The sequence below is a fragment of the Leptonychotes weddellii genome, chromosome 3, assembly GCF_054177405.1.
Source record: "Leptonychotes weddellii isolate Sample4059 chromosome 3, ASM5417740v2, whole genome shotgun sequence".
Classification (NCBI taxonomy): Eukaryota; Metazoa; Chordata; class Mammalia; order Carnivora; family Phocidae; genus Leptonychotes; species Leptonychotes weddellii.
The window spans coordinates 751,051-768,382 of record NC_138371.1 but is presented as its reverse complement, the minus strand read 5'-3'; the positions used below and the strand labels follow the sequence as shown (position 1 = coordinate 768,382).

Genomic DNA, 17,332 nt, shown 5'->3' with positions numbered 1-17,332 from the left:
GGGGATGGCGGGGGTCTCTGCTGGAGCCTGGGGGATGGCGGGGGGTCTCTGCTGGAGCGTGGGGGTTGGCGGGGGGTCTCTGCTAGAGCATGGGGGACGGCGGGGGTCTCTCCTGGAGTGTGGGGGACGGCGGGGGTCTCTGCTGGAGCGTGGGGAACGGCGGGGGTCTCTGCTGGAGCGTGGGGGACGGTGGGGGTCTCTGCTGGAGTGTGGGGGATGGCGGGGGTCTCTGCTGGAGCATCGGGGACGGTGGGGGTGTCTGCTGGAGCGATGCTACGGAACAGCTGAAACTTTACCTTAGATACAAACAGACACTGGACAGATCTCCGTGTGAGCAGACGGGCATGAGCAGGGGGCCAACACCAGAAGCAAATGCAGGGAGGGCTGAGCAGGAGCCGTCCCTCCAGGAGCTTCCTGGCCCATCGCCTTGGGCGCTACATGTACATGCACCACCTGGTGAAAATTTTAGGAACTAAAAGGACAAAAAGCAGGAGAGAAACTGCTGCTGGAGCCCAGCGCTGCCCGGGGCAGAGGTTCTGCAGCTGTGACCCCCCCGGCCCGGCCACCGGGCACCATGAAAAATGAGTGGGATGCCAAAGCCACCAGGCCTGCTCTGGGACAACCTTGGTGAGCATGAAGCTGACCTTCACATCCCTTGGAAGGTCAGCTTCACACCAAGAACACAGCTCCCCAAGGACGTAGGCCCCAGGGGGCCCATGCCCACTCAACAGGGCTGTCCCTGGGCCCTGGAAGCTCACAGGCCAGAAGTGTGTGAACAGAGCAGCATGTGCAGCAAGATTCGGGTGAGACGGGAGGGTGGAAGGAGGTGGGTTGGCTTCCCTGTGGGAGCATCTGGGCTGAGGACGTGGGGTCGCAGGGGGAACAACAGGGTTGCTCTTGTTGGGGGGTGCACATGACACCTCATCCCTGCGCATTCCCCCACCTGCCCTACGCGCCCAGACCAATGCACCCAGAGGGGACCCTGGAACAGGGGCAGGTGGGGGCGGGCAGCCCTCTCTCCAAGCAGGCCTTGGATTGCAGCGAGGGACCAGAGGGCTTCACCCAGTACACCAGACTGCAGTCAACTCCCCGTGTGCCACGATCGGAGTGGGGTGTGTGGAAGGGAAGCAGCCTGGGGGACCCTGGGGAGGCCTGGGAGGAGGGAGGCACGGCACAGGGCCACCCCGGGCTCCCAGGCAGGGCTGAGCGTCCCTGTGGGCAGGAGTGCAGTAACAGGCACTGGGGGACAGTCTTATGGTGCTGGGGCACGCAGAGCCTCCGGCCCCACCAGGAACCACAAAGGTACAGAAAAATCTTGTTTTCGCTAAAGCTAGAGCTGCTGAAGACCCGATGACACACGGGTGAGTCTCCCAAGGCGGAGACCGAGCCGCCCGCCCTGCAGGGGGCTGACAGGTCGGCACGACACCACCCCAGACATGGCCCCAGACGCAGCCCTTCTCCTTCTGACTCTGGGCCGATGCTCTGTGGCTGCTCTGAGGCCAGCAGCTGGGGTCTGCGGAGGCACACAGGTCCCTGCAGGGCCAGAGTCTGGCCTTGCCTTACCAGGGAAGCTTCTAGGGGGCCCCAGGAACAGAACCACCTTCAAGCGTCTGTTTCCACAGAAAAACGCTGCCAAATGTGTCTCTGAGGCACGGCCTCTTCAGAGCCCCCGGGGCCCTGCGGTCTCCTAGCCCCCGGCAGGGCGCCAGAGCAAGGCCCTGCCCCGACGCAGAGGCCCAGGATGAAGAGGGCCGGGCAGCTCCGCGCTGGGGGCCATGCAAGGGTGAGGTCAGCGGAAGTCACAGAACCCCGCTACCCTCTGACTCGCACTCCTAAGCCCCAGCCCAGCCCACCTGGCCAGGGACCTGGTGGGGGCACTGTCCTCCATTCCTGTATGGGAATGAGCGGTGGTGTAGGCTCTCACCAGCAGTGGGGAGAGCTGTCATGGGATGGAGATTCTCTGTCTGCAAGCATGACCCTGACATAGCCTGGGCCTTTAAATCATCAACATGTCAAGGGTGTTATAAAACAGAACACGGTTCCAGAATGTCCTCCCGTACCCTACATCCTGGGGCTCTCCCTGGCAGCCAGAACCAGCAATAGTATGGTCTCCAAATTAGCAGGGAAGGAAATGGTTCACTCAGCAAATCCATACGATGGGCAGGCAGTCCTAAGCAAGGGGACAGAACTCTGCATTTCAGTACCACTTCCCACAGCTCCTAACTCATGCTGCAGGCACCCAGGGCATTCCTGACACCGCATCTAAGTCACGTGGAGGAGGTGCAAGCCGGGGACCAGAAGACTCAGTCCCGATCCTGCTATGTGACTTAACCCCTGGGCCTCGGTTCACCCATCTGTGAAATAAGAGGATTGAAGTGGATGACCCCAAAGTGATTCCACGTCTCAGGGCCCGGGATCCTGAGGAAAGCTAGCAAAAACTCCCTGCAGAATTTCGGTGCTTCTCTGGCCACTCTGAAAGGTCCTTCCCACAGGCCACTGATGGGCTGCCAGCCTGACACTGCAGCTGGCCACTCAAGGGGGGCTCAGGGGCTTGAGGGACAGGGCTCCTGAGAACACGGAGGAGGACAAGCTCAGGGCAGAGAGCTGTTGGTTACAGGAATGGCCAAGAGCTCCAGAAAACAGAACTCAGCCTGACATGAAGACCAACCGCTGTCTAAAATGAACTGAGATGCCCATTAAGCTGTGAACCCTCCATCACTGGAGGCATCCAAGTGGAGTAAAGGCTTAGGGGAGAGGTCTTGAGACTTTCCCACACTGGGGTTCCAGGAAATCCTCCCTCTGAAAAGGGTGTCTTCTGCTTCACACTCCCCATCTGTAATTGCCACCCTCAGGAGAATCTGCCCCAAAGACCCCTTCCCATCTAGGAGAACCTCTGGGGACAGAGCATAAAGGTCCTGAGGAGGATCCCGGGGCTTGTCTCTCTTTGCGGATGGAGGGGAGCCCCACAGGGGCTGGGATCAATGCAGACTTCAGGCTATAAACTCCCAGGCCCTGCCCAGAGTCAGGTGTCTGACCCCTCAGGACTCCCCAGAACAGACTGGACATGGAGCAGAACCATCCCCTCGGGCAAGCACAGCTCTTCCAAAGGCCGCAGGGAGAGAAGCACGAGAGCAGCCGACCACTGAGGGCCGACAAGTGCAGGACGTGAACAAAAGCCCGGGTGGATGGGGAGCAGAACTGGGGCCTGGAATCGCGCCCAGCCACACCCCAGAGCCCTTACAACCACAGCACGCACACTCATCCACGCACCATAAGGGTTTTTCCCACAGTCTCACCCTCTCGTATCCAAAAATGACCACCCGGGAGGGGACTGGAAGGAGGTGCCTCCCTGAGAATCTAAGTTTCCTTATGCTGCAAAATCTCTGCACTCTCCAAATGGAGAAAAGTATTAGGCCAATCCAGCTGGGGTGGGAAGAGCAAAAGCAAGGTCATGAATTCCTGGTGAGAATGTAAATTGAAATGAGATTTCTAGCATTTAGCAACATACCTTCTGCCTTAAAAAAAAAAAAAAAAGAGGCTATATCTGTTGAGTAAGCAATGCTCAGTACTGAAATAGGAAATAATTAGGAATAAAGAAAATATTTATGAAAGCAGATGTTCAATTCAATATCGCACAATTTTCAGTTCTCCCCAAATTTAGCTATGTTAATTCAATGCAAGTCCAATAAGCAAAATATCCCAACAGGATTTTCGGTAGAATTTTGCAGGAATTCCGAAGAGACCTGTGAAAAATAAGAACAAAGAAGGTACCCTACCAGGTATCAGACTTACTATAAAGCTGTAACAACTTCCAAAGTCCAGCAATGACACATGAATAGAGAGACCAACAGAAAAGACGAAGCCTGACCACTGACGGGCAGATAGACATACACACATCTAATAGATGATAAGGCAGCATTTCAGGTAACTGGGTGAGATTGGTATTGGAACAACCAGTTCTCCCCTATTTAAAAATAGAGCTAGAAGTTCACCTGTGAAAGGATCGCGAGAGCACATGGAGACTGTGTGATGGCTCTGGGGTCGAGAGCAGGCGTTGGCGCGGAGCACGGAGAGCAGAGGTGGGCTTCTGCTTCCTGGCAGAAGGGCGGGCAGCCCGGCAATGCTCCCTCCCACCACGCCCAGCTCGAGAAGCTGGGTAAAATCTCACAATGAGAATCAAAGAGCTACTGGAGCCACGCAGCCTAGCAGCCAAGATTCCAGAGATGGGGGGCTGCTGGGACAGGAGACAACATTCCAACACGCCACAACACTTTCTCCCTCAACACATTTGCATTCTGGGCACGGGGCAAGAGGCTGGGAATCTGGAGTCTTCCCAGGCAGAGAGCTGTTGCTGAGGGATGGAGAAACCCACTGAGCTTTTGGTCAAGAGAAGCAAACTTGAGAGGCCAAAATCCCGGGAGAAAGAGGTAGGGAGCTTCACTCAGCCAGTTCTCCCCTTAAGATAGGTGCCCAACTCGGAAGGTATGAGGCGCAGGAGTTTAAAAACACAAGCAGAGAGCACGTACTGCATGGAGCACTGGGTGTTATACGCAAACAATGAATCATGGCACACTACATCAAAAACTAATGATGTAATGTATGGTGAGTAACATAACATAATAATAATAAAAAAAAAAAACACAAGCAGAAATCCTCTGCAAATCAAAGAGGAGGCTTCTGCATTCTCAGGTGCTATAAAGACAAGGATTAGCATTCAAGATCCACTGGGAGGAAGGGCTCCAGTAATCATACCAATGCCTGATTTGGAAGCCCTGGGAGGCACAGAGTCTAAAAGCAGGGCAGAATCACAGGGAGGATAAACCTTATCAAAACTGCAATGCTTCCCTGACTGAGCCAAGTCTTTGCCTGAATTAGGGATGACCGTCTTCTCTATCTGCTTGGAAAGAAAAAGGCGAGCCATCCAAAGCCTCTACTGTGTTTCAATAGGTAAGATCTGACATTAATTCAAAAGTCACGGGGCATGAAAAAAGGACTATAGGATTCAAAAAAAATTGGGGGGAAGAAAAAAAAACACGAAAAGAAAAAAAGAAACATACCTACACATGATCCAGATCTAGGAGTTACCAAATAAGGACTTTATAATAACCATAACTTATATATTCAAAATAAAGAGAAAAGGACAGAGAAAATAAATGGAAAAATGGAGACTTTTGCAAGAAGATCTAAAACTATAAAAAAGAATTTCTAATGGAAATTCTAGAACTGAAAACACAATAACTGATTTTAAGAACTCAAGAGATTAGACACAGCTGAAAGCAATGTTCATGAACTGGAGAGATTACAGAACAGGGGAAAAAAATGAATGGAAAATATAGGAAGTAGAGTCAGAGTAATACAGGACACAGTGACATGGTCTAACATGCAAGTAACTGGAATCTAAAAAAAGAAGAAATGGAATAGGAGAGAAGCAATACTTAAGAAGATAATGATCATTAATTGTCTAAAATTGTTGAAGTGTATCAACCCATAGAGTCAAGAAGCTCTGCAAACACAAAGAACACTACATGAAGGCACATCATAATAAGACTGGGTGCCAAAGATGAAGAGTCCTAAAAGCAGCCAGAAAAAAAGAGACAGATAACCTTTAAAGGAACAAAAATAAGACTGACAACTGACCTCTCAACAGTAACGATGGAAGCCACAAGACAAGGTCAGGTAAGTGGAAGAGCAACAATTTATATTAGACTTTCAAGGATACATGTTTCAACCGCTAAGGTAATCATCAAAAGAGCAGAAAAAGATGTGTAACTAACCATTTAGTAGCAAGAACAGAAAAAAATGTAAATCTTTTTATTAATCCAATAGAAGGCAACAAAGGAGGAAAAACAGAACAACAACAAAAAAAGCTAGGTCAAATGGAAGATGAAGACTTAAAACTGCAGATAAAAGCCCAATTAGTATGGACTAAACACTCCCAGTAAAACATTATAACCGTCAAAACAGATTTTTAAAAAATTCTATTCTGTTGCCAAGAGACACCTTTTTTAAAAAGATTGTATTTATCTGTCTGAGAGAGAGAGGGAGAGCACACATGTGTGCCAGGGGTGGGGGGTGGCAGAGGGAAAGAGAATCTCAAGCAGACTCCCCACTGAGCGTGCAGCCCGATGTGGGGCTCCATCTCCCGATCCTGACATCATGACCTGAGCTGAAATCAAGAGTCCGACACTTAACTGACTGAGCCACCCAGGCGCCCCCAAGAGACACATTTAAATAAAAAGACAGAAAGGTTGTAAATAAAAGGATAAAAATTTTTGGTTTGCTTCTTCTATCACCTACTGAGAAGGAAAAATATATATCATACACATTCTTTTAAAGTGCACATAAAGGGGCACCGGCGTGGCTCAGTCGGTTAAGCGACTGACTCTTAATCTCAGCTCAGGTCTTGATCTCCGGGTCGTGATTTCAAGCCCCATGTTGGGCCCCACACTGGGCATGGAGCCCAATAAATAAATAAATAAATAAATTGCACATAAAACATGTACTAAAATTAGTCATATGCTAATCATAAATCAAACTCTAACAAATTTCAATTTAAAATTAAAATCATAAAGTGAATGTTCTCTGACCACAGTAGAATCTAGCTAGACATCAATACCAAAAAACAAAACAACAACAACAACAAAAAACCTACAAAATCCCCTAATTGCTTGGACATTAAGCAACATGATTCTAAATAACCCATGGGACAAAGAAAAAAATCTCATCGGATATTAGAAAATATTTTGAACTGAACACTAAATGCAGAATTAACATATCAAAACTGTGGGATGCAGCTAAAGCAGGACTCAAAGTCTGGGGGGCCAGGGGGCCTTCACATCGTTCTCAGGTAGAATCAGACCCCAGCGTCCCTCAGGGAGCTGCAGGTTCACCGGGCTGACCTTCAGGACTCCCAGGTTTGCCTGGAGACTGGCCCAGTGCGTGTGAGCCAGCAGCTGAGGCTCTACCAGAGTGGGGCTGTCTCCTGTGACCCCTTAACCCTGGTGCCAGCAGCACCAGGGGATTGGAGATACATGGAAAACACAGGGAGGTGTGGTTGGATGTGTGCATTTGAAGAGCGGTCAGGCAGAAAAAATGAACGGGTCACTTGTGAACACTGACTAAGTCATGGAAATGGAGGCGATCAACAGACTGAAGGGGTAGAAAGAGGGAGAAGGAGATGGAGGAGTGGCGGAGACGTCTGGGACTCTAACTGCTGTGTCAGCAGACTCTGGACAGGCCCTCTAGAATCCCGCCCTCACTGCCAGAGGCAGGGGGAGACCCAGGTCCTCAGCCTTGTGGGGACACCACAGGTTGCTTCCCAATTCCCTCCCCTCTGCCCCAGCCTCCTTGGCATTCAGCTTCCTGAGTCTGCTGTCAGTTACCATGAGGGTTCTGCTTTTCATTTTCCCAATGGGTTGCTGTGACTTCTCTGTCCTTCCACCCTTCCAGAAGGGCTTAGGTCTTTCTTTTATTTACCTTTACCGTTATTTTAGTGGCATTTCAGGAGGGAGAGAAGATAAATGGATGAGCCTCACAAACAGAACGCCGAGAAAAGATGACCCAAAGACAAAAGGAGTACACTCTTTATAATCCTACTTATGCAACTTCTAAAACAGGCCAAAAAAAATAGTAGAATAAGCACATTATTTAGCAAGATAGAGCTGAATAGGATCCACAAGCACAAAACAGCTAACAGAGCTGGAAGAGATTGGGGATGGAGAGGAAAACCTGCTGGTTTCCTAAGTAAGTTTCATAGATAGATCTGACTTTTCTAAACGGTGTTCATACTTAAAGATTTTTTAAAAAATTACCAAATGGTTCAGGTGAATAAGTAAATAAATAAAAAGACCTCATTTTGGTTGACAAACACCAGCATGTGTGAAGACAGAAACAGTTTGCTCATTAAAATTAGTATTTCTCAAACCAACAGGAAAAATAGGTGAAGGAGAGACCTCCACTTCTGGCAACATGGTGGACGAGACTCCCTCCCATTAGAAATCACCTAGGAATTTAGGATAAATAACAAACATCAGAATAAAATAAGAGAATGTCTGAGGAAGGGGAGAAAAGGCAACAGGAAGAGCTGAATCAAAGAGGCAAGCCCACCAGTGAGAGAGCTGCAGGCATATGCTGACACCAGAAATGTGGAGAACTGGATTTCGCCTGCTGAATGGAGGATGGGAGGCATGGCCTCAAACACACACCAAGTTGGAACTGGAACCAAATCACCACAAAGAGTTGGATCCTCTAAAGCTACAACCCCAGTGACATGGAAGGCTGGGGAAAAGCCATCTGTCATCAAAGGGACACAGGAGACTTACTCTGAATGACTCTCAGCTCCATGTGGTGAAAAAGCCAGTGTTCCTGAGAATTTGAGGCCACAGATCTGTCTTCATGCAGGTTTGTGTTTCAAATTTACAATACCTGCATGATCAGTGAAACCCGAGTTGAGAAGTCAGCTCAGAGTCGGTCCCGGCTGTTTGCAGCTAAAGCACATCACAAACACAAATACAAACCCTCCTTAGAAATAGCTTTCTCTTCTCAGGTCCCCAGAGATGAAGGTCAGTCAAATGTGTGCTCACAATTAAATATTACCCAAACACCGGAGAAGCAATTCACCATGAGCAAGAGTTGGGGAAAAAAAAAGAAACAAGAACCAGCATTAGATCCTAATCCTGGACTATCAAGGATTTCAGATACTGAAATTGTCTGATACAGATCATAAAATATGTATGCCTAAAATGGTTAGAGAAATAAACTGGAATGGGAAATAATGCTGTAAAATATGGGGAGGGGGGAACCGTGCAGAACTTCTAGAAATAAAAATGTAACCATTCAAACTTGAAAACTTAGCAGACATGTTAATCAGCAAATTAAATGAAGCTGAGCATAGAATTAATGAACTGGAAAACATATCAGAAAAAATTACTCAGAATGGTCCCAGAGAGACAACACAATGAAAACATAAAACCAAGGTTAAGAGTCATGCAACATGAAAGAATTCACTAATTCATCATGGCAGGAATTTTAACTAATTTTAACATCGCTCACTAATTGACAGACCAAACAGACATAATTAACAAGGATGTAGACAGTCTGAACATGATAATCATGAACTAATGAACACATGTGCTCTCTTTTTCTTGCAAATTAGACAAACACATTCTTTTCTAACACATATGGAACATTTACAACATTTTACCGTGTAGTAGGTCACAAAACAACTAATAAATGTCAAAGACTCTGTACCAAATGCACCTTGTAATTTGAAGACAATTAAAAATCAATAAAAGACCATTAAAAAAAAAACCTGTTTAGAAAAAATAAAAATAAACCTCTAAATAATTAATACACAAAAGAAGAAATCATGATGGAGATATAAATCAACTTAGTAGTGAATGATAATGAAAATACTACTAGCAAACCTTAGGGCAGTTCCACATTCAGCCATGATGAGAGTTACAAGGGCCACACTTAAACTCCCACTGTAAAGAACAACTAGCAAACCGGACAAAACGTATGAAAATACCTGTGCAGTGCAGAACTGTGATCACTGAGAGAAGGGAAACATATAAGGGAAACCCTACAATCACTCTAAATCTGCCCAGAGGCAATTTCCAGACCTCAGGTTTTGGAAGGTAGAACCCCGATAGCTCAGCAGCTTTGATGAGCTGAGCAGATGGAGGCTAGAATTTGGGTAGTTTGAGGCAGCTGGAAATTGTGGGTCAGAGTTCTAGAAAGGAAAGAGCTGCTAGATAGCAAAGGTCAAAATATTTGCATAGGGGTGCCTTGAGTCTTTGTAGAGGACTAGTCCATCCTCAGGTAGTCCAGGCAAAGAAGACACAGGGATTCCCAAAGCTCACATAAAATAAGAAAGTTATCTGTGCATCTACCAGCCATGATAGTCCTCTTGATCCCTCCACTCCAGATATTCAGTAGATACCCCAAAGAAATCATACTTGAGTAGTGGGCTTAACTATCCCTGTGACATCTACTCCAGAGTAACTCTAGGAAAGCTTAAAATCAGGTCTTCAAGGATTAAATTATCTCAAGTAATTTACTACCTGCCAAACAAAGCCCAACATGCTTTCTGGGAAGAAAGCATAATTCATACACTCCACAATGTAGAAATGTCTGGAACCCAATAAAAAAAAATGGGGGCACCTGGTGACCCGGTTGGTTAAGCATCTGCCTTCAGCTCAGGTCATAATCTCAGGGTCCTGGGATGGAGCCCCATGTCGGACTCCCTGCTCAGCAGGGGAGTCTGCTTCTCCCTCTCCCTCTGCCCCTCCCCCACCTCATGTGTGTGCACTCTCTCAAATAAATAATCTTTTTAAAAAAATTACACACATGCCAAGAAGCAAGAAAAGATGACCTATAAGCAGGAGAAAAATTAGTCAGTGGGAACCTGAATTTTCTTACAACAATTAAAGAAGTTGATTAAATAGTTTAAGAATCTACTTACCAAAAAAAGCAGGAGACTCAGTTTACAAGTGAGCCCTAACATACATTCAAAAAACCTAGATAAGTCCAATCTTATACAAACTCTTTAAGAGAACAGGAAAGAGGGAGACAGAGGGAGAGAGATTATGACCTTGGCATCAAATCAGACAAAAAAATTTGAGAAATGAAGATCAGAGCCTGATCTCACTAATGAACATAGATATAAAAGTCCAGAACATTAGCAAGGCCCAGCAGCAAATAAAAAGGATAATGCAGTAGGCTTATTCCAAGAATATCAATATGATAATATATATATGGTTTAATATAAGGACATCTATTAATATAATTCACCCCATACCTAATTAAAGGAAAAAAAAGCCAAATGAGGTCCTCAATAGGTGCTGAAAAAGCATTCAATAATTTTCAAAATCTGTTTATGATAAAACTCTTGGCAATATGAGAAATAAAATAAATCTTTAATCTCATAATAGGCACCTACTAAAAGCCTACCCAAGCATCACACTTAATGGTAAAATATTAGGAACATTTCCTTTAAATTCAGAAACAAGTTTAGGATGCCTGTCATCACTTCTATTTCACATTGCAGCAGTGGTTCTAGCCAGAGTGATAAAGCAGGAAAAAGAAACAACAATGACAAAATATAGATTGGAAATGAAACCCAAAATGTCATCGTTTGCAGACTATTTGCTTATCTACACAGAAATCAAGAGGATCCACAGACAAATTATTTGAATTAGTTAGAAGGTGCCACAAAGTTGCTAGAAACCAACCATGTTGGAATACACTAGGGACAAATAGTTAAAAAAAATCTTTAAGGTACATTTAAAAAATAATCCAAAGTATATAGTACCTTTATCATAATAAATGTCACAAAAGATGTATATAACTTTTATGAGGAAATTTTTAGCCTTCACAAAAATATAGAAAACCTAAATAATTGAACTATAACCTACACATGGGAAAATTTCAGTATCTTTAAAATGTTTATTGTCACTCAAATGAATCAAAAATTCAATGTAATTTTTTTCAATGTAATTTCAAATGAAATCTCAACCAGATTTTTTATGAAACTAGACAAACTGCTGCTAAAAATGTTTTTGGAAGAGTGAGATGCTATGAATACCAATGACCCATTTGAAGAAACACAAGAGGGTAGAAAACAACATGCCCTCCTGGAATCAAGACTTAATATAAAGGTACAGTAACTGGGGCGCCTGGGTGGCTCAGTTGGTTAAACTGCTGCCTTCAGCTCAGGTCATGATTCCAGAGTCCTGGGATCGATCCCCGCATCGGGCTCCCTGCTCATGCAGGAAGCCTGATTCTCCCTCTGCCTGCCGCTCCCCCTGCTTGTGCTCTTTCTCTTTCTCTCTCTCTCTCTGTGTGTGTCAAATAAATAAATAAAAATAAATAAATAAAGGTACAGTAACTAAAATGGGGTGGCCGGGACAAGGTAAGTCACCACCAGTGTAACAGAAGGGACCCAAAAACAGACTTACACAGACACAGCCCTTTTGAGAGCAGACAAAGAGTGCTTTGCAGGTCTGTGGGAAGGAGAAGGGGTACTGAAGCTGTGTCACTGAGAAAACTGGTTATGGCCTGAATGTTCGTGTCCCCACATTCCTAGCCCAAACCCCACCCCCAGTGGGATGGGATTAGGAAGTGGGGGGCATTGGAACGTGGTTAGGCATAGATGAGCTCATGAGGGTGGGCCTCAGGAATGGGATTAGTGCCCTTATAAAGGTCCCAAGAGAGCTTGCTTCCTCTCCCCAGTGAGGAGTTGGCCATCTGCAACCTAGAGGCGGGCTCTTGCCAGAACTTGGCCCTGCCGGCACCCTGATCTTGGACTTCCAGCCTCAGAACTGTGAGAAATCAATGTCTGTTGTTTACAAGTTAAGTCTGTGGTATTCTGTTATAGCAGCCCAGACAGACAAAGACAACTGGCTAGCCATATGGAAAAATACAGAATTAGATTCCTTTTCTATACCAAATCAAATTCCATGCAGACTCAAGACCTAAATGTGAACAACAGTTTTGGAAGATAATGAAGAAAAGTGGTATCTCCATATTCTCCTTCAAGGATTCAACCCACAGAAGGCACCAAAAGGAAAAGTCCAGACATCAAGATACCATTAATGGGTGAAGAGAAGTTCACCTGCCTGGAGATGTCTGCAGCACATCTAACTGACAAGGGTTTATGTGCAGAACACACAAAAATCAAACAACAACAACAAAAAAGAACACCAAAAAATGGCAAAAAGGTATGAACAGGCAATTTACAGGACAAGACACTCAACCACAATGGTAATCAAGAAAGTGTGTCTCAAAACCACATCCGTCAGGGGCGACTGGGTGGCTCAGTCAGTTAAGCATCTGCCTTCAGCTCAGGTCATGATCTCAGGGTCCTGGGATTGAGCCCCATGTTGGGCACTGTGCTCAGCAGGGAGTCTGCTTGTCCCTCTCCCTCTGCCCCTCCCCCTGCTTGTGCATGTGTGCGCTTGCTCTCAAATACATAAATAAAATCTTAACAAAAAAACATATCCATCAGATCACAACATTAAAACACATGGCAACATGAAATGTTATAAGGATAGAGCAATGGGAACAGCACAGTCCACTTGGGAAAAGCGCATTAGCACAACCACTTTGGAAACAACATGGAGATATCCAGTAACGTTGCAGACTCAGATGGTCGCTATACATGTACACGATCATGGGAGAAATGTCCCCAAACACAGAAGCTTCTGCAGCAGAAAGGAGAAAGAGCGGGGAAGGGGAAGGAGATGGGAGAGCCTGACTGTCCACCGACTGCAGACTGGACAAACAGCAGTCTAGTCACACCGCGGCTGTCCAGATGTGACCGTGAATGAAGCAGAGCCATAGTTCTTGGGAATCTTACAAACAGCAAATGTCACTTGCCCAGCAAGATGCAGCCCACACAGGGCTTCACACTCACAAGGGACGCTACCTGGAGACCAGGGGTCAATGATGAAATTCTGAGTCTGCTGAGTGCCAAAGTCTGGGTGGTGAGAACCTCCAGGTCAGGTCAGGAGTCTGAGGCACCGGGTGCCGCCAACGCCTTGATGTGGACCTCCACCAAGTCTGCAAGGTGGGGTCATGACAGAGCCCCCTCCTCCTCCTTCTGTGAGGGTTAGGGGAGCAGTCGCTCTAAGTGCCAGGGACCAGGGAGCATGTTGGAAATGCTTTATCTCTGAAGTTGAGGGTGCACACATGGCCGTTTGTGGAAATATTCTGGATTCTTTTTCGTGTGTCCTATCACATAATAACGTCTCTCAGTAAGTCTTGCCATGAAGGGAACCAAGCAATCAGGCTGACCTGGTAGGGCATGGAGCAAGGCCTTGCTGCCTGTGGCAGGGGGCAGGGCTGCAGGTGAGGGGTCTGAAGGGTGTGCTGCTGGGGTAACTGTGTCAGACACATCGCATGCTGGAGAGTGGCAGGAAGGGCCAGCTCCCCTCAACAGTGCTGGGTGTGAAGTTTGAGAGGACACAAGCAAGTGTGAAACGGTCCCTTTGGGGGTGTAGAATCACGTGGCTGCAGGAGCTGCAGAGGGCTGCCTGCCGCTGCTGGGTCGGGCATGTGCAGGGGTGATGGCCAGCCGACTGCAGGCTCAAAGCCAGGCCAGTAGAAGGAGAGGGGCAGGGAGCACGCCAGAGCCCAAGAAGAGTCCAAGGAGCTGTTCTAAAGGGCTCCCGAGCCATGAGGGTCTGCCCTGCCAGCCCTGCGAGGGGGCACCTTCAGTGTCTGAGTGTGACAAGGTCCAGGCTGCAACCGTGAGACGTGCAGCAGGGAGAGGATGAGAGGGGCCAGGCGACAGTCGTCATGCACATGGATGAGAACATGACTGATGGTAAGGACCATGGGAGAGGGACACCTGGAGCCACGAGCCAGGGCCCCCAGGGAAGGAGGGGAGTTAACCTCTTCACTTGGTGAAGACACGCTGAGGACCCACCGCGGGCAGGTCACTGCAGACACAGAGGATGGGACCAGCCCCCCAAGGAACTCAGGTCTATTTCTCAGGGCTCTCGGACTATTTCACATTTCTGCATAAACATGATGGAGTGTGGGCAGCAAGCCAAGGAAAAGCCAAACCTCTACAGACAAATAGATAGGCAAAGGTGGCCTGAGCCCTGAGACCAGCTGCCTGCACAAACCTGCACCCTGGCATCTGTCTGCCTCCCAGACCAGCAGCACAGCCTAGAACAGAGCACCAACACGGCACCTCCTCCTGAAACACCGATTTTCCCGCAGGAGTGGGGAAAAACAGAGCACGTTCTTCTTAGTGTTACAACAGATCTACATTAGAGCCCATGCCAGGCCCGCCCCTGGGCCCCTCAGAAGGGCGAGGGGACCTCGGGCTAGAGGCCTGCCATGCGCGGCCAGGCTCACTCTTGAGGCCCCATGAAATAGAGGGCAGAGATGCTGGCAAGGCACCCCTGTGGTGAGGGGCAGGGGAGAGGCGTCACCCATGACCTCAGGCCCCTAACAACCTTTCTGGAGGGCGCAGAGTAGGCTGCGACAACAGCAGGGATCTCTGGGGCTTCTGGGCTTGAGGGCTCAACGCGGCCAGTGGAGGGCAGGGGCAGGATGCAAGGCTGCAGAAGACGTCCTGGGTGTAAGTCTGTCTGCAGAACAACCATGTGGATCGGCGGGCCCTTCACCCCTCTCCCAGCCGCCCACGCCCCCAGACCCACGGCTCCCCAGACACAGAAGAAGATGTGTGGTGAGAGAGCTTCAGTGTGGACGCTGGCACCCCACATCCTGTAGGAGGGGGACAGGACTACGTGGATCCAGCTCCCAGCCCTTCAGACTTAAGGCGAAGCCTGCCAGTGCACACCTCCTCACCCACACGCCGAGCTCCAGCCAGAATCCCACTCAGACCCGGGGAAACCAGCGGCAGCATGCTCTACCACCCCACGGGCCTCCCTGGCACGAACAGGCCTCCCCGGCACGAACGGGCCCACAGGGCCTGCCACACACACCAGCAGAGTGGAAAGCTTCGAAGGTGAAGACCGTAGTAAACCAGCAGGGAGCAGGAAATAAACCACAGAACAGAAGCAGAAACAAGCAAACGAGGGGCGCCTGGGTGGCTCAGTCGTTGAGTGTCTGCCTTTGGCTTGGGTCATGATCCTGGGGTCCTGGGATCGGGCCCCGTATCGGGCTCCCTGCTCGGCGGGAAGCCTGCTTCTCCCTCTCCCACTCCCCCTGCTTGTGTTCCCTCTCTCACTGTGTCTCTCTCTGTCAAATGAATAAATGAAATCTTTAAAAAAAAAAAAAAGAAACAAGCAAACGAACAAAAAAACCCTCTATGAATACTCAGAATGTTTCAAGAAGATAATACACTTCCAAAACAAGAACAGGACGCCGTGAAACAGGGAGATAGGGACGAGGAAGAGAGAGCTCTTAGAGGTGGACAGGTAAGTGCGGAGATACACAACCCCAAAAAGAACTCAAAAAGGAAGCCCAGAAGTTGCCCAGAAAATAGGACACAAACAAGGAGACACGATATAGGAGAGGAAAAAAAGAAAAAACGGGACGAAGACAAGACGACCAGCGCATAAAGTCAAGGAAAAAACAGAAATGCATAAGGGGTGGAACGTTGCTCATGAGCAAGTGGACGCGCAGGCGGGACGCTGATGCGTCCGCGCTCTGAGGGGGGTGTTTACGGAGGAGAAGTGCCGCCAGACACACCACGGATCCAATGTGAGGACAGAGCAGAGACCCAGTCCCACAGCCAAGGGCTCAGCCCCATTTTCAGGACCTCACACAAGACAGGAAGCCAAGAAAGGAGCAGCTCTGGGTCGAGAAACAGAGCCACCAGGCCAGGGCATGTGGGGAGCGGTGGGCGGGCCGGAGGGGGACAGGATGGCGGTGGCTCCTGGGTGTGGGCGCCAGGAAAGGGCAGAAGAGAGCGCATGACAGAGAGCTGCAGAAATCAAATTCTACTGAGGACTGCCCTGCCTAAGGATGGAGCTCATGCAGAAGACAGCAGGCCCCAAGTTTTCTCCTCTGGTCCCGGTCTGGTGACCATGTCCTGCTCATCCTGTCACCTTCCAGGTACCAGGGACCTGAGGCCATGCGGTGGCCCTGGCCTCAGAAGCAGGTGGAGAGCAAGGACCAGATGACACAGAGCAGCTGAGTCACCCCGCTGCCCCAGCCCCACGAAGGCCCCTCAGAGGCCTGGTCCCCACTGGCCCACTGGCCTTGGGCGCTGACAGCCCTGCCCCGCCCCTCACCATCCTGGCTGAGCTGATGACAGATGGGGAAGGAAACTGAGGCCCATCTGAGCTTTCTGGGCAGGGCTGAGACCTGAGAGCGGGGAGAGGGCTCCTGACACCCCTGTAAGGCCCTCCTGGGCACCATAAGCCTCCCTCTAAGAGGCCAAAGGCTGGACTCAAGGGAGAGGGATCTGCAGGAGCAGTCGGAACCATTCCCACCCCAACCCTAGCACTGCATTTCAGGATCCTCACAGGACACCCAGAGCAAGGGGGTACCTGCCTCAGGAACCGCTGGGCCCTAAATGGGAGACGTGAAGACACACAGACAACCCACACGCGGCCAGGGAGGCAGCTCCTCTCTCTTGGCCCACAGCAAATGGACCACTTGGGCTAAAGCAACTGGCTCAACAAGAAAATAGCATTTACTGGGCACCTACTGTGTGTGAGGCCCTGCAATGCCTGGGGTGGGTGGGGGCAGTGGGGATGGAGGAGTGGGATGGGGACTTGAAGGGGCAGGTAGAGGCAGTGGGTGGGGCGGTGGGGGTACAGGATTGGGCTGTGGGGTGGAAGAGTGAGGGTGGGTGGGGATGAAGGAGCGGGGGTAGGTGGGGGTGTGGGGTGGGGATGTGTGGGGT

General features: G+C 48.9%; 1 protein-coding gene across 28 annotated transcripts in view; it reads right to left on the bottom strand.

The window, feature by feature from the left end:
• Window positions 1–17,332, bottom strand: part of KIF1A (kinesin family member 1A) — a 95,291-nt gene that overhangs the window by 73,026 nt on the left and 4,933 nt on the right. The window lies entirely within an intron of this gene.